General features: G+C 44.0%; 2 non-coding genes across 2 annotated transcripts; both read right to left on the bottom strand.

Moving 5' to 3' along the window:
- Positions 1-3,029: 3,029 nt before the first annotated feature.
- TRNAV-CAC (transfer RNA valine (anticodon CAC)) lies at positions 3,030-3,103 on the bottom strand. The gene has a single exon. It is a non-coding gene; the product is annotated as a tRNA-Val (tRNA).
- A 166-nt stretch (positions 3,104-3,269) lies between these two features.
- On the bottom strand, positions 3,270-3,343 carry TRNAV-AAC (transfer RNA valine (anticodon AAC)). The gene has a single exon. It is a non-coding gene; the product is annotated as a tRNA-Val (tRNA).
- Between the last annotated feature and the right edge of the window lie 11,108 nt (positions 3,344-14,451).

Genomic DNA, 14,451 nt, shown 5'->3' with positions numbered 1-14,451 from the left:
GGGTCAATAACTGATCCAATGTGGCAGCTGATCTAGCAGGTCAACGGTCAACGATCAACAGTCAAATCATGTTTTGACTAGTCCAGTGACAATAACATTCGGTCTAGACAGTCTCATTCGGTTTGACCCATCTCACTCGGCCGCTCGACCACATGCTCGATCAGCTCTAGGCCTCGGCCACGCGGCCACATGCTCAGTCAGCTTTAGGCCTCGGCCGCTCGACCACATGCTCATGGCCAGCTCTATGCCTTGGCCACTGGGCCACATGCTCAAATAACTCGACCATACAGCTCGGCCGCTCAATTCGATTTCAATCACTTGACACACGACTCGGATTCGGCCTCACTCGGCCTCCACCACTTCGACCCCTGCAGTTACTCGGTCTTACTCGGCCAATCTGACCTCCTTCAATCATTCAGCCCCTCTCGACCATCTTCAGTACTAAGGGACAAATCAAGCGTGCAAGCTATTAATAGGTTTTCAAACTTGATCCCCTAAATCTCCGCGTAACTATACCTATAGTCGAAAGATGAGAATAATCAGCTTTGCCAAGTGGTGGGGCAGTTAGAGATTGTCAGATATGGTTTCCTTAATGTTGTATTACTAGCTCATTTGTCAGCAAATCATAAAATCTGTCTCCCTAAGACCTTGCACAACGTGTTCTTCTGACAAAAAGAATGTTCCCTTCGGCTATTATATAAACCTCCGCAAGTATGAAGGACTCTCTCTCTCGAATTCTCTTCATTCCACATATTGCCTCTTCTTCATTTTTGCTCTTGGCTGGCTTGAGCGTCGGAGTGGTCTGCCAGAAATCCCCGGTGCCTCGCTAACTCCTTCGCTCAGCTCTTTCTTCTCAGATTTGTTCGTCGGCGGGATCAACAAAGGTTGAGATGACATATTCTTGATTGATGGCTTGACCGTCTGCGGCATCCAGCCAGAACAACAAGGAACTTCACTCAACAATAAATCTCACCTCACCTTGAGATATAAAATTAAAGAAAGAAGAGAATAAATTATCAAGATCGTGAAATATTGAAGCCTTCATCTTTGTCCAAACTCTTAGATCCACTTTGGGTACTGGATGATGATGAGCACAAGGAAATAGAGTGTTCTTATTCAGGTGAAGTACCTAAAAGATCTCCAGGACCTTTTATATAAAGATTCCAATAAGTTAAATCTAGATGCCTCAAGTCAAGTGACCAACAAATATAGTTGTTGGTTGTCAATGACTCTCTTGTTAGATCTGATGAAATCCATATATATCTCCATAACGGTGATATTAGATATTTTTCATCTTATAACCCCATGATCTTTTCCATGTATGTTCAATGTGGGATTTTAATTGTACTTCACAACAGTACGATATTGTCCACTTTGGGCCCACGCCCTCATGGTTTTATTTTTAGGCATTACATAAAAGGTTTTGTACCAATGAGATATTTTCCATCTTATAACCTCAAGATCTTTTCTATGTATATCCAGACTTTTATTGTATCCCAACATCTCTAACCAAGCAATTGCTAAAAGATCAATTGATTAAACTAAAAAAAACATTTTACTTATGATTCTCATCCTACTTCCCAGTTGACTACCATGCTCCAACAGATTGAACCTAGGCAATCCCCTTCACTTGGCTTACCAACCATCATAAACCTTAACTTAAGCCAATCTACAATAAAACTTGGGAATATATCTCATAGTTGAAGGCTTTACAATCAATTATTACTTTAACATGTCAAAAACAGTACAAAAAACCAAAGAGTATAGCACTCAACATAATAACCTGCGTGGGGAGAGTTAACTGTTTGCTATCAAATATCAATAATTGTTCAGATAGGCATGTGACTTGTCTGCTTCATGGATACAATAGCTAGAAAACCATCACGCTTGGTTATTTCTGTGTTCCTATACTCCTGTACCAGTTTAATGAAATTCAAAGACTAGAGCTCAGTACTTAATGTTTATGAATCCATGCTTTACATTCTTTTATCCATAACGATTTGGTTCAATGAAAAACTTGATTTTTTAAAGTGTTGAACTATCGGTTTTGCAATTTAGCAATGTGGATACCAATTAGTACTTGGTTATAACATTCTGTTGCAATTTCTTATCTACTCAGATTTATTATCAAATATTAAGGTCGATCGCAGAATTCCTGCTTCAAAATCTTTCACCATTCTCATAAATCCTTTTGGTCGAAAGGATAGCAGCTTATTTTCATGGAAGAAGCATTGAAGAAGGTTTTCGAGATTAAAGGCCAAGAATCATCGCAACTAGCATAATTTTAGGTGGGGCATGGACTGGAAGGGTATGTTTTGAGTTGAATCGTCGTCTACTTGTAGAGTACCACAATCAATGCTTTGATTGTATTTGTTTCTTCAATTATTGTATGAGGACCAAGTCCTTGTTGAGCATGCCAACTACTAACTCATCAAAAAATAACTACTACAGACTACCCACTCTTATCTGCAATAACTGAATAATAGAAAAACTTACCAAAGCTCCAACAGATGCCTATCTAACTAAACACCTTCTTTAACTACTAGAAATGACAATCTATCTCTCTATTCTCTACTGCATTGTACTTGCAGCTTCCAAGGCTCCACTCTTGTTCTGAAAACAAGAAACGGTATAAAAAAAAACAGTCAATCGAAGAAGCCAGAAGCCTCCTCCACCCTTATTCTATATGACTCAAACAACAGAGTCAAGCTGAGAATGATAGTGCAGCTTCCCTGCCTTTGCACTGGTTCCTTGCCTCCATTAAAAGCCTCACTACACTTTCAGATCTCTGGCCTTGGCACCAAAACCAACTGTCAGCTATGCTTGAACTAGGAAGCAAGCCTCCATTTCTTTAACTGCGTAGGAAACGAGGGGATGTTGTTGCAGTTTGTGTGCCACAGAAGATACACTTGAATCAAACCTCCATCCCTCTCATTAACAAACTGTCTTTGTATAAGGGATCTTAATTTTGAAAAAAAAATATAATCTTCTGAACCGGAATATTAATTTTGAAAAAAAAAACCTATTGTTGTCTGAGCCCGGGTTCGAACCGGGGACCACTAGTGTGTGAGACTAGCGTGATAACCAACTACACCACCCAGACATCATGAAAGTAATGCTAGTAAATATTTAATATTATTTATGAATCAAATCTCCATCACTCTTATTACAAACAAATAAGCGATCCTCCCCCCTCCATCAATAACATATTTAAACAACAAAATATAATCTATTGAATCGGAATATTAATTTTGATAAAAAAACATTGTTGTCTGAGCCCGGGATTGAACCGGGGACCATCAGTGTGTTAGACTAGTGTGATAACCAACTACACCACCCAGACACTATGAATGCAAATTTGATAAAATGTTTAATAATATTTATTATTTACGAATTGTTGCAACTCTCCCGGATTTATTGTGAGGTACGATGAGGGGGTATTGCTTCCTGCGAGGCGACCCAATAAAAAATGAAGTTTAGTGGCATATTCAAAAAAACACAAAAAAAATCTATTATTTAAAATTTATCTTTTTAAAATACACTTATGGATAAATTATTTTTCAGTTTAAGTCATGCTCGACATTAGCCTGGCCAGAAAAGTGCACAATAAGTTCCCTTTAACTAGTATAATAAATTGAATTTATTGAATCTACGTATGACCAAAAATTATATTTAGAATATTTGTGAGATTAAATTAAATAAAAGGGTGGGCCATCTAAATTTGATCCCGCAAGTCGCTGAACCCTGCGACGGCACAGTCCCACGCCAATGTGTCGACTTGCCATTTGTCCATAGCCGCAGCGCGGCGGGGCCCGCCTTAGAAAGCAGTCAAACAAACTCAAAACCGCCCGAATCCCAAGAATCGGGTCGACAGATTCAGAGCTACAACAGTAGCGGAGTCCTTTTTTTTTAATATTAATTAATTAAATTAATGGAATGGGTCTGTGTTCTACAAAAATGAGCACGTACAAAAAGGGCAAGCAAATTTGCTATTTTGTACTCATCAATTTAGCTTTTACCTTGTACCAAACTAGTCATGAAATCGCGGGGTACTTGGTTGCGAGCTCACGGCTATTTGGTATAATCGATTCTAGCTTGATCACCATTTCATGGTTAGTTGTAGCTAGGTCATCATTGCATGGCTAGTCATGTCTACCGTGCGATCACGATTTTGGACTATGGTTGCAAGCTCCACCACGAGTCTGTAGTCGTAAATGATTATTATCTGGTGGAAGTCTGATCGACCAGCTGGTCGATCAGCTTGCCTGATCGACCAGCTGGTCGATCAGCATGCTCTGATCGACCAGCTGGTCGATCAGATGAGCTGATCGACCAGCTGGTCGATCAGCCTGATCGACCAGCTGGTCGATCACCCTTAGTCTGAACCCCGGGAATGAGATCTGAGTAAAAAGTTTCTGGAGGTCTGGAAAGCCCGGGAACTTGACCGGGAGGAATAAGTTTTTGCACGGGAGAAGTAAGATCTTGCCCGGCAAGGAGATTAACTTCGTCGAGAGACGTTTGGCCGGGTGAAGAGATGTTTGGCCGGGAGAAACAAAGCCGACAGAAGTTTGTCCGGGAGAATGCTTGGATAGTCCCGGGACTTCTGAGGAGGAGGAGAGTGCCTTAACCGGAGAAGTGAGATCTTGCTCGGGAGATGTAAGATCTTGCCCGGGAAAGTGATTATCTGATCGGGAGAAGTGAAACCGGGAAGGTATTGCCCTTGGCCGAGAGATAAGAAGCCTTGGTGGCTCGGGACTGTGATAGCCGAGAGCTTGGTGCTCGTGGGCGAATGGAGAGAGCTTTGGTAGCTCGTCTCCGAGATTGGTCCAGAAGGAGCCTTTGTGGCTCAGGACCGAAAGCCGAGAACTTGGTGCTTCGTGGGCGAATGGAGAAAGCTTTTGTAGCTTGTCTCCGAGATGGTCCAGGAGGAGTCTAGGTGACTCAGGACCGTAGAGCTTGGTGCTCGGGTGAGAATGGAGGAAGCCTTTGTGGCTTGTCTCCGAGATGGTCCAGGAGGAGTCTTGGTGACTCAGGACCGACCGTAGAGCTTGGTGCTCGTGGCTGAGAATGGAGAGAAGCCTTTGTGGCTTGTCTCCGGAGATGGTCCAGATGGTCAGGAGCCTTGGTGGCTCAGGACCGGATTGGCCGGGAGCTTGGTGCTGAATGGCCGGGACAGGTCCGAGAGAGCTTTGGTAGCTCGGCTCGGGACCGTGAGCTTTGGTAGCTCGATTTCAGGGAGCCTTGGTGGCTCAGAACCTGATTAGGCCGGGAGCTTGGTGCGAATGGCCGGGATGGTCCGAGAGAGAGCTTTGGTAGCTCGGCTCGGGACTGTGAGCTTTGGTAGCTCGATCTCAAGAGAGCCTTGGTGGCTCGGAACTCTGATTCTAGGAGCTTGGTGGCGAATGGCCGGGATGGTCCGGAGAGCTTTGGTAGCTCGGCTCGAGACCGTGAGCTTTGGTAGCTCGATCATCAGGGAGTCTTTGTGACTCAGAACCTGATAAGTCCGAGAATGCTTTGGTAGCTAAGCTCGGACATGACTGTTACATTGCTTTCTTTCATACTGTCCTAATATTGAAATGTTCTAATGCTACTTTTGAGTGTGCAGGTATACAGGACAGGTATGGGAGAAATATTTCAAACGAACAGTGGAAGTTCCAAGGCGATCTTCGAACAGTCTTTTCTGCAAAAAGGATTACAGGTAAACGGCGCACGCAAGCTGGTAGCAGTACCTGCGGTTGGCAGGGAAGGGTGGCTGCAGCTTTTGGCAGAAGTCCGTTGGGCACTGTAATCGAGGATGCAGGTCTATAAAAGATGTTGAAGAGGCGCTGGGAAAGTATCGATTATTCTTTTGAACGTTCATTCTTTGAAGTGCTGTTCTGAAATCTTGAGATCAATCTGCTAGTCGAAGCTAGAGGAAGAAGAAGAGCAACGTCCTGGTTTTGGAGAGACAGGCTTGAGCTGCAAGCGGTCTTTGTTGTTCTTCTCATTCTTAGTCTTTGACGCATTCTTTTAGTTCTCCTTTGTCTTGTGCTTTATTTCATTATCTGTTGAGACAAACTGTGGAGAGGTTCCTCCACCGAGAAGGAGAAAGTTTCTAGCCGGTGTTACCGGGGTTTGATCTGCCGAAAGATCAAGGAGTCGTCCACCTTACGGACACGCCGAGGAGTAGGAGCAAGTTATCTCCGAACCTCGTAAATCCTTGTCTTAGCTTGCTGATCTTCATTTGCCTGTGATCAAGTCATTATTTCCGCTGCGTAACCGAAGATTAAGCAAGAAAAGCGAAAAGTGTGGACGGCTATTCACACCCCCCCTCTCTAGCCGTGTTCAAGAGATCCAACAAGTGGTATCAGAGCAGGTCGCTCTGTTATTTGGATTAACAACCAAAGAGCAACACAATGGCTATGAAGGAAGGACTCAGCACCAACAGACCCCCCTTCTTCGACGGGTCTGATTTTCAGTACTGGAGGAGTCGCATGGAGTATTACCTGAAGACAGACTTCTCCATGTGGTTCGCCGTACGAGAAGGCTTTTTCCCGCCAAAAGATGAAGAAGGAAAAGAGCTCGACTCCTCAAAGTGGTCTGCCGAGCAGACTAGAAAAGGCCAAGCTGATGCCAAAGCAGTAGTGACACTACAGTGCGGGATCAGCAAAGATCAACTTAACAAAGTTGGTCCATTCACAAGTGCCAAGGAGTTATGGGATAAGCTGATCGAGCTACACGAGGGTACTAGAGACTCTCGTATAGCAAAAAGAGACCTCTTCCTGAATCAACTCCAGAATCTATCCATGAAAGACAATGAAACAGTAAGCGAGCTGCATGGAAGATTCAAGGAGATAATCAACGGTCTCCACTCGATCAACGAACACATCGAAAATCGAGACCTTATCAGGTACGCTCTAAAAGCTTTCCCTAGGAATACTCTGTGGTCATCCATGGTGGATGCCTACAAAGTTTCCAAGGATTTATCTACGGTAAAGTTAGATGAATTCTTTTGCGAAATGGAACTGCACGAGCTATCTAACAAAGGTCAAAAAGAGAAAGGTATAGCTCTTGTTGCAGGTGAAAAGACTAAGGAAGGAAGAAGGAAAAAGGAGAAGAAGAAGAAGGAGAAGAAAGAGAAGGAGAACTCCTCGTCATCCGAGTCAGCAAGTGATGAGTCTGACAACTCATCATCCAGCTCGGACGAAGTAGCAAACCTCGTCAGAAGGATGATGCGGAAAAGCCGCAGATACAAAGGAAGGGGTAAGCCTAATGACAATAATAATGATCCATCAAATGTCGTCTGTTATGAGTGCAGGAAGAAAGGACACTACCGTAACGAGTGTCCTAAACTCAAAAAGAAGGAAGAGAGAGAAAAGAAGAAGGAAGAAAGAGCCAAGAAAAAGAAGGCTCTGAAGGCGACGTGGGATGAGTCCTCCTCCAGCTCATCAGAGGAAGAGAAGGAGGAGAAGTCCACTCGGCATCTCGCTCTCATGGCCCATCACACTGAATCTGAGAGAGAGGAGAGCTCGAGCGAAGAATCAAGCACTTCATCATCCTCGGATGATGAAGAGGTAACCTCTAAACTCGATAAATGCTATAGGACTATAGCTGCTTATCTACCATGCTAAAGAAATCAAAACATAAAGTTAAATCTTTAAAAAATGAAGTAGAACAATTAAGGACGAATAGGGAGGATGAAGACCTCCAGATTGAGGTTCTCAAGGATGAGAACCAATCCTTAAGAAATCGGATCGAAGATCTCAAGCAAATGCTTGAGAAATTCGCCACTAGCTCCAAGACCCTGGATATGATATTGAACGCCCAGAGGGCAGTTTACAATAAGGCCGGGCTGGGGTATCAACCTCAAGTAAAGGGAGCTAGCTTCGTGTCCCTAATGTCCAGAACAAATGTTTCCAGGACCCGGGCAGTGAAGAAAAATGGGACTAAGGCATGGGTGCCAAAGTCCCTCATCATAGATGCTGTTGGACCCAAAATCTGGGTACCTAAGTCATCTGTTTTCCGTGTCTAGCAGGCACGTATCAAGGGGGAGCGTCCGTCAACGTGGTTTGTTGATAGTGGATGCTCCAAGCACATGACCGGGAATAAAAAGCTTTTCACTACTATACAGAACAAGTGTAGAGGTAATGTTTCATTCGGTAATAATGGTCGGCTCAGAGTAGTGGGTGTCGGGGACATTCACATATCTGAGTCTCTAAAAATCAAGGGTGTCCTGCTGGTCAAGGGGATGACATTTAATCTCCTTAGTGTCAGTCAGCTGTGTGATGCCGGATACTCGGTAGAGTTCCAAGCTAGTAAGTGTCTGGTTAAAAATAACAACTCTAATGACACTGTACTAGTCGGCACTAGGGTAGATAATATTTATCAAGTGTCATTTGTGAACTTTGCTGACTCTTCTGTTAAGTGTTTCATATCAAAAGAAGAAGAGTCATGGCTCTGGCACAGGAGGCTGGCACATGTAAACATGAAGAACATAAGAAAGCTGGCCAGCAAAGGACTTGTCCGGGGACTGCCGACCATCAAGTATGAAAAGGAGAAGCTGTGTGATGCATGCCAAATGGGTAAGCAAACTAAGTCATCACACAGAAGCAAAACCACTGTAAGTACATTACAAGCATTGGATTTACTGCATATGGATCTATTTGACTGCAATAATGTTATTTCTCTTAACGGCAGTAGATATTGTTTTGTGATCATCGATGATTTCACTAGATATACTTGGGTGTTTTTCTTAAAACATAAGGACCAAACATTAGATGTTTTTATTTCTTTCTGTAGAAGAACAGAAAATGAGAAAAACACAACAATCAAAACAATTAGAAGTGATCACGGAGGAGAATTCCAAAACAGTAGGTTTCTAGAATTCTGTGAGGAGAAGGGATATAGGCACGAGTTCTCCACTCCTAGAACACCACAACAAAATGGTGTTGTAGAGCGGAAGAACCGAGTTCTACAAGAAGCTGCACGTAGCATGCTTAATGAGTATGCTCTGCCGAGCTACTTATGGGCAGAAGCTGTGAATACAGCCTGCTATGTGCAGAACAGAGTCCTCATACATAGGTTCTTAGGAAAAACACCTCATGAACTCTGGTTTGGAAGACCACCTACAGTCTCTCATCTTCGGGTGTTTGGCTGTAAGGTGTTTATCCTAAATACCAGAGATCATCTAGGAAAATTCTCGGCAAAAGCTGATGAAGGGATACTAGTTGGGTACTCCCTCGTCAGTAAAGCCTACCGAGTCTATAACCATAGAACCAGACTAGTAGAAGAGTCATCTGACGTTGTATTTGAGGAAAATCCAAAAGTCAATGATCAGACAGAGGATGAAGATGAAGTTCAAATTGAACTTAGGAATCTAGGACTAGAAGAACATCCTCTCAAAGATGAAGGAGAAGAGGACTCGGATGGTGAGCCCAGCACTCAGCCAGAGCCAGAACAGAATTCTGGTGAAGCTGACCGGGAGACACCAACTACCCCGAGACAAACAAGAATCATATCTAGTCATCCCCAAGACCAAATTGTTGGAGATATCCATCAAGGGGTTAGAACTAGATCATTCTTTAGAAATGAGGCAAGCGAAGTGGCTCTAATCTCAGAGATTGAGCCTAAGGTTGTAGACGAAGCATTGCATGATCCGGACTGGATAATTGCTATGCAAGAAGAGCTGGGTCAGTTTGAAAGAAGTCAAGTCTGGGACTTAGTCCCGAGACCCAGGAAGACCACCATCATTGGAACTAAGTGGGTCTTCAAAAATAAACTGAACAATAAGGGAGATATCATAAGAAACAAGGCCAGATTGGTAGCCAAGGGGTACAATCAGATTGAAGGTCTTGATTATGATGAAACATATGCTCCCGTAGCCCGACTAGAATCCATCCGATTGATGCTAGCATTTGCTGCACACAAAGGATTTAAACTCTATCAGATGGATGTCAAGTCGGCCTTCCTTAATGGAGTAATTAAGGAAGAGGTATATGTGGAACAACCACCGGGGTTCGAGAATTCAGAATTCCCGAATCACGTATATAAATTGAAGAAGGCTCTGTATGGGCTTAAGCAAGCTCCTCGAGCCTGGTATGAAAGGTTGTCCACCTTTTTAGTCGGGAAGGGATTTGTGAGAGGACAAATAGACCCTACACTGTTTCTGAAAAGGAACGGTGAAAATATTTTCGTGGCCCAGGTATATGTCGATGACATAATCTGTGGTTCAAACAATAAGGGTTATTTGAATGAGTTTATAAACCATATGGAGAGTGAATTTGAAATGAGTCTGGTAGGAGAATTGACATTCTTTCTCGGACTCGAAATTAAACAGACCAAAGAAGGAATTTATGTGCATCAATCCAAGTATACACTTGAGATGCTCAGAAAATTCAAGATGAGTGATTCTAAGGAAATCAGTACTCCTATGGCCGTGAGCACTCACCTAGACAAGGATGAGTCCGGAAAACCAGTAGATCTAAAACAGTATAGGAGTATGATAGGGAGTCTGCTCTACCTCACAGCTAGTAGACCCGACATATTATTTGCTGTGGGTATGTGCGCAAGATATCAAGTGTGTGCCAAGGAATCTCACCTAACTGCAGTTAAGAGAATCATGAGATACCTTAAAGGCACCACTCGAGTTGGTCTATGGTACCCCCGAACTGAATCTTTTGACTTAATTGGCTATACTGATTCCGACTATGCCGGGTGCAAGTTGGACAGGAAAAGCACAAGTGGGGGCTGCCAATTCTTAGGATCAGCTTTAGTAAGCTGGTCAAGTCGGAAACAACATTGTGTTGCTCTTTCCACGACCGAAGCTGAATATATAGCAATGGGAGAGAGTGTATCACAACTGTTGTGGATGATACACACATTGGAGGACTATGGATTAAACTATACGGGTGTGCAAGTGTTGTGTGACAACATAAGCACGATTAATTTAACCAAAAATCCAGTCCACCACTCTAGGACAAAACACATTGAAGTGAGACATCACTTCATTAGAGATCATGTGGCTCGGGGAGATATTGTGCTCAACCATGTTGAGTCAAAATCTAACCTAGCCGATATCTTCACGAAACCTCTCCCTGAAACTGAATTCAGTCACTTACGGAGAGAATTAGGTATGTGTCTTGCCCAAGAATAAGTTCCTCCGAGATCATTAAGGACTCTAAACATAATAAGAAAAACAGGGTAACACTTTGGGTAACCGGGAACATCTCACACAAACTATAAGGGTCAACAAAATATTTTTGTATTGCTAGAAATGGGGTGAGATGTTAGGATCAACCGAATTATCTAAAATGTATAATGCATCCCTTGGATAATGAGGTTGACGATACACTAATAATCAAGCACGAGGAAGACCAATGCACAATTCATGTGTATTTGGTTCCTAGATCATGCTTGTACATTCCAATCATTAATTTGATTGGACCTTCATTGTTAGATTACGATACGAATTAATCATTCTAAGTTTTAAGAGTAAGAAAAATTCAAAGGAAGGAAGAAATTTAGGATCTCGAGAAATAATCAAACCGTAGGGAATGTGGGTAGAAAGTAGGAAATAAAAGGAAAAGTGGAAGGCAAGCCTAATCGATCAATGGTCGATCAGAAATCCTGATCGACCAGCTGGTCGATCAGGCTGATCGACCAGCTGGTCGATCAGGCTCCTCTGATCGACCAGCTGGTCGATCAGCCCCCTGATCGACCAGCTGGTCGATCAGCCCCTTGATCTCGACCAGCTGGTCGACCAGCTGGTCGATCACCTCGTGACCATCAGTCTTCCTCACCCCACTGGTCAATCGTTCTACCATGGTGGTCGACCACCCGTGACTCTCTCTTGACTCGACTCTCTCTCCCTCTTCTGTCAACCCTTCCAACACTCTCCTCCTTCAGCTCACTCACTCTTTCTCCTGACTCAAGACTTCCACAGCCCGTCTCTACTGGCATCTTCGGCTCTTCTGCTCAGCTTGCCCCGGCTGCTCCTCACAGCTCCTCTTGACATCACAGCCAGAATCTTACACTCTCGGCCGAGCAAGCAAGAAGCAAGCATCTTCTTCGGCTCAAAGGATCCATCGGCCAAAGCCCCGTCTCTCTCGGCAGGCTTCAGAGCATCTTCCTTATCTTCATCGCCAAACTCCTCGTTGCTCTCCCTTCGGCTCCAGATCTACCCAGCTACTCAAGCCATCATTTCCAAAAAGACCTCCCATCTCTGCTCTGGCCAACTTCATTCTCCTCGGGATCTCTCTTCAAACAAGACTGCTTCTTCTCGACAGAGTTCCTCTCGGTATCTCGGCTTGATCGGCTGGTGCTTCTCCTCCTTTCGGGCATCCACAGCCGATCACCTTTTTCTCGAGCAACCCGGGCACCTTCACCCTCGTGACCGGATCTGCCCGGCAGAAGGTCTCTTAGCTCGGCATCTTCTTGGCTTGATCGGCCAAGTCATCAACTCCTTCCGATCAACATCCTTTCTCCGATTATCACGAAAATGGGACCTCGGTATAATCTATTCCTTCTTTACTTCTATTATTCTGTATTTCTGTTTATCTTCTAATCTAATAAGTTCTGTGTGTCTTTGTCCGGGGATGTGTTTCTGTGTATGGCCAACTTTGTCCTGTAACCAATTATAGTAAAGAAGTCTAAGGCCGGACAAGGGGAAGGATCTTCCCGGGGACCACCTCAGCCTACATCCCCCTCTAGACATCAGCCTCCCCAGAGCTCTAGATTCCCTAATGCCTTCCTAGAATGGTCTTTTAGCAACCACTCATTCGAGACTATTACTCCGCGGTATGTTGACCGCGAATTCATGCATGATCTGTGTCCCAACACGTTTGACATCATTGAGCATTATAGGCTGCATTCTCTAGTTTACTGCACTCAGCATGTCAACGTTGACCTGGTAGCAGAATTCTATAATAATCTGCAAACCAATGATGCAGTAAATTTTAAGACACGAGTAGCCAAGAAATCACTAGAATTCACTTATCCCATACTTCGTGAGTTTCTTGGCTGTCGACCATCGGAGGTAGATTTTTCATGTTTTCCTCATTTACCTCCTGTGTTACCACCTCCATTTGAGCATATCACTGTCGACCTTATGCATCAGCATTTCTTCCATCGTCCTCGTCCAATCGGTTTTTGGGCTCTTCTTCTGCATTTCCTGCCCTGGCTTTGTCTGCTCAGGACTATGTCTTGTTTAAAGTCATAGTCCACTGTATTCTTCCGATCACCTCCCGTGGACTAGCTATCATCCGGCCCCCTCACTTATTCATGCTCTATGCTCTGCACCAGCGCCTAGATATTGATATCGCAGAGCATGTCTTTCAGTTCTATTGTTCATCATAGCCAACCTGTGAACAACAAGGTCTACATGCCCTTTGGGCATATTATCACCAGGTGGCTAGAGTCAGTCGGTATAGACATCTCCCAGGGGAAGATAGAGCGGCTGACTACGAAGTATTCCCGGCTTGGACTTTCGTCTTTTACGAAGTCCAAGATGGTTGTTAGACATGGGGTACTTCAGTGGGCGGATGGTAGTACTTCAGTGGGCGGATGGTAGGGCTGTCGGTCAGTTGCCTCGACAGGTTGCTGCACCTGCTGAGCTACCTGAGGATTTTGAGGACCAGGACCCTGCTGATGCAGAGGAGGAGGAGGAGGCTGTTGATCCCGACTACGGTGGCCCCGACCTACAGGCACAGATACAGTCTCTAGGAGAGCGGCTGGACACAGGACTTCAGCTGATCGGTGAGCAGTACACGTCACTCGACGGTCGCTTCACCGCCCTTGAGAGCCAGTTCGCTACCTTCGGCCAGCGCCAGACTGAGATCTATGACATGATGCACTCTTGGATAGCCGGCCATGGCGCTCCTCCTCCGAGTGATGATCCACCGCCGCCTGATTACATGATGTAGATCCACTAGGAGTATGCGATGACAGTGCTTCTGTTTATATGCTTGCTATGCATGTTTTTCCCTTGTTTTGACTGTTTATGTTCTGTATGACTGTTTGGTTTCTATTGTCATTTTTGCTTTTCTACTATGATGCTATTTTACTTGATTTATTCATTTTACATATTGTTATTTTAGTCCTGCACTAGAATGATTCTATACGGGAAATGTTGACAATAGCATATCATTAAAACAACAACAAGGCCGGATTAAACCCTTCCATGAGTTGATTAGTCTAACCTAGATCGACTTAATTAACGGGACAACGATTAAGGGGGAGCGAGTGAGTATATAATTCAGGGGGAGGAATTTTATTCTATCCCTGAAATATTTTTCAACCCCATCTTTTTGGTGTTTGACAAAGGGGGAGAGGTTGGTTAAGTTTAGCTAAACTGGTTAAGTTTAGAACTACCCCATCTGGACTAAAACTGAAATACTCCACCTTAACCAAAACTGAAAACAATTTACCCAGCTTTATTTAAAACATAAAGGGGGAGAGTGGGGGAGAGTTACCCAG

Source organism: Curcuma longa, chromosome 4 (assembly GCF_044706935.1).
Source record: "Curcuma longa cultivar G26 ecotype Majalengka, Jawa Barat chromosome 4, ITB_CL_G26_1.1, whole genome shotgun sequence".
NCBI classification, from domain to species: Eukaryota; Viridiplantae; Streptophyta; class Magnoliopsida; order Zingiberales; family Zingiberaceae; genus Curcuma; species Curcuma longa.
The sequence above is the reverse complement of the archived record's forward strand: the minus strand, read 5'-3'. Positions and strand labels throughout refer to the sequence as shown.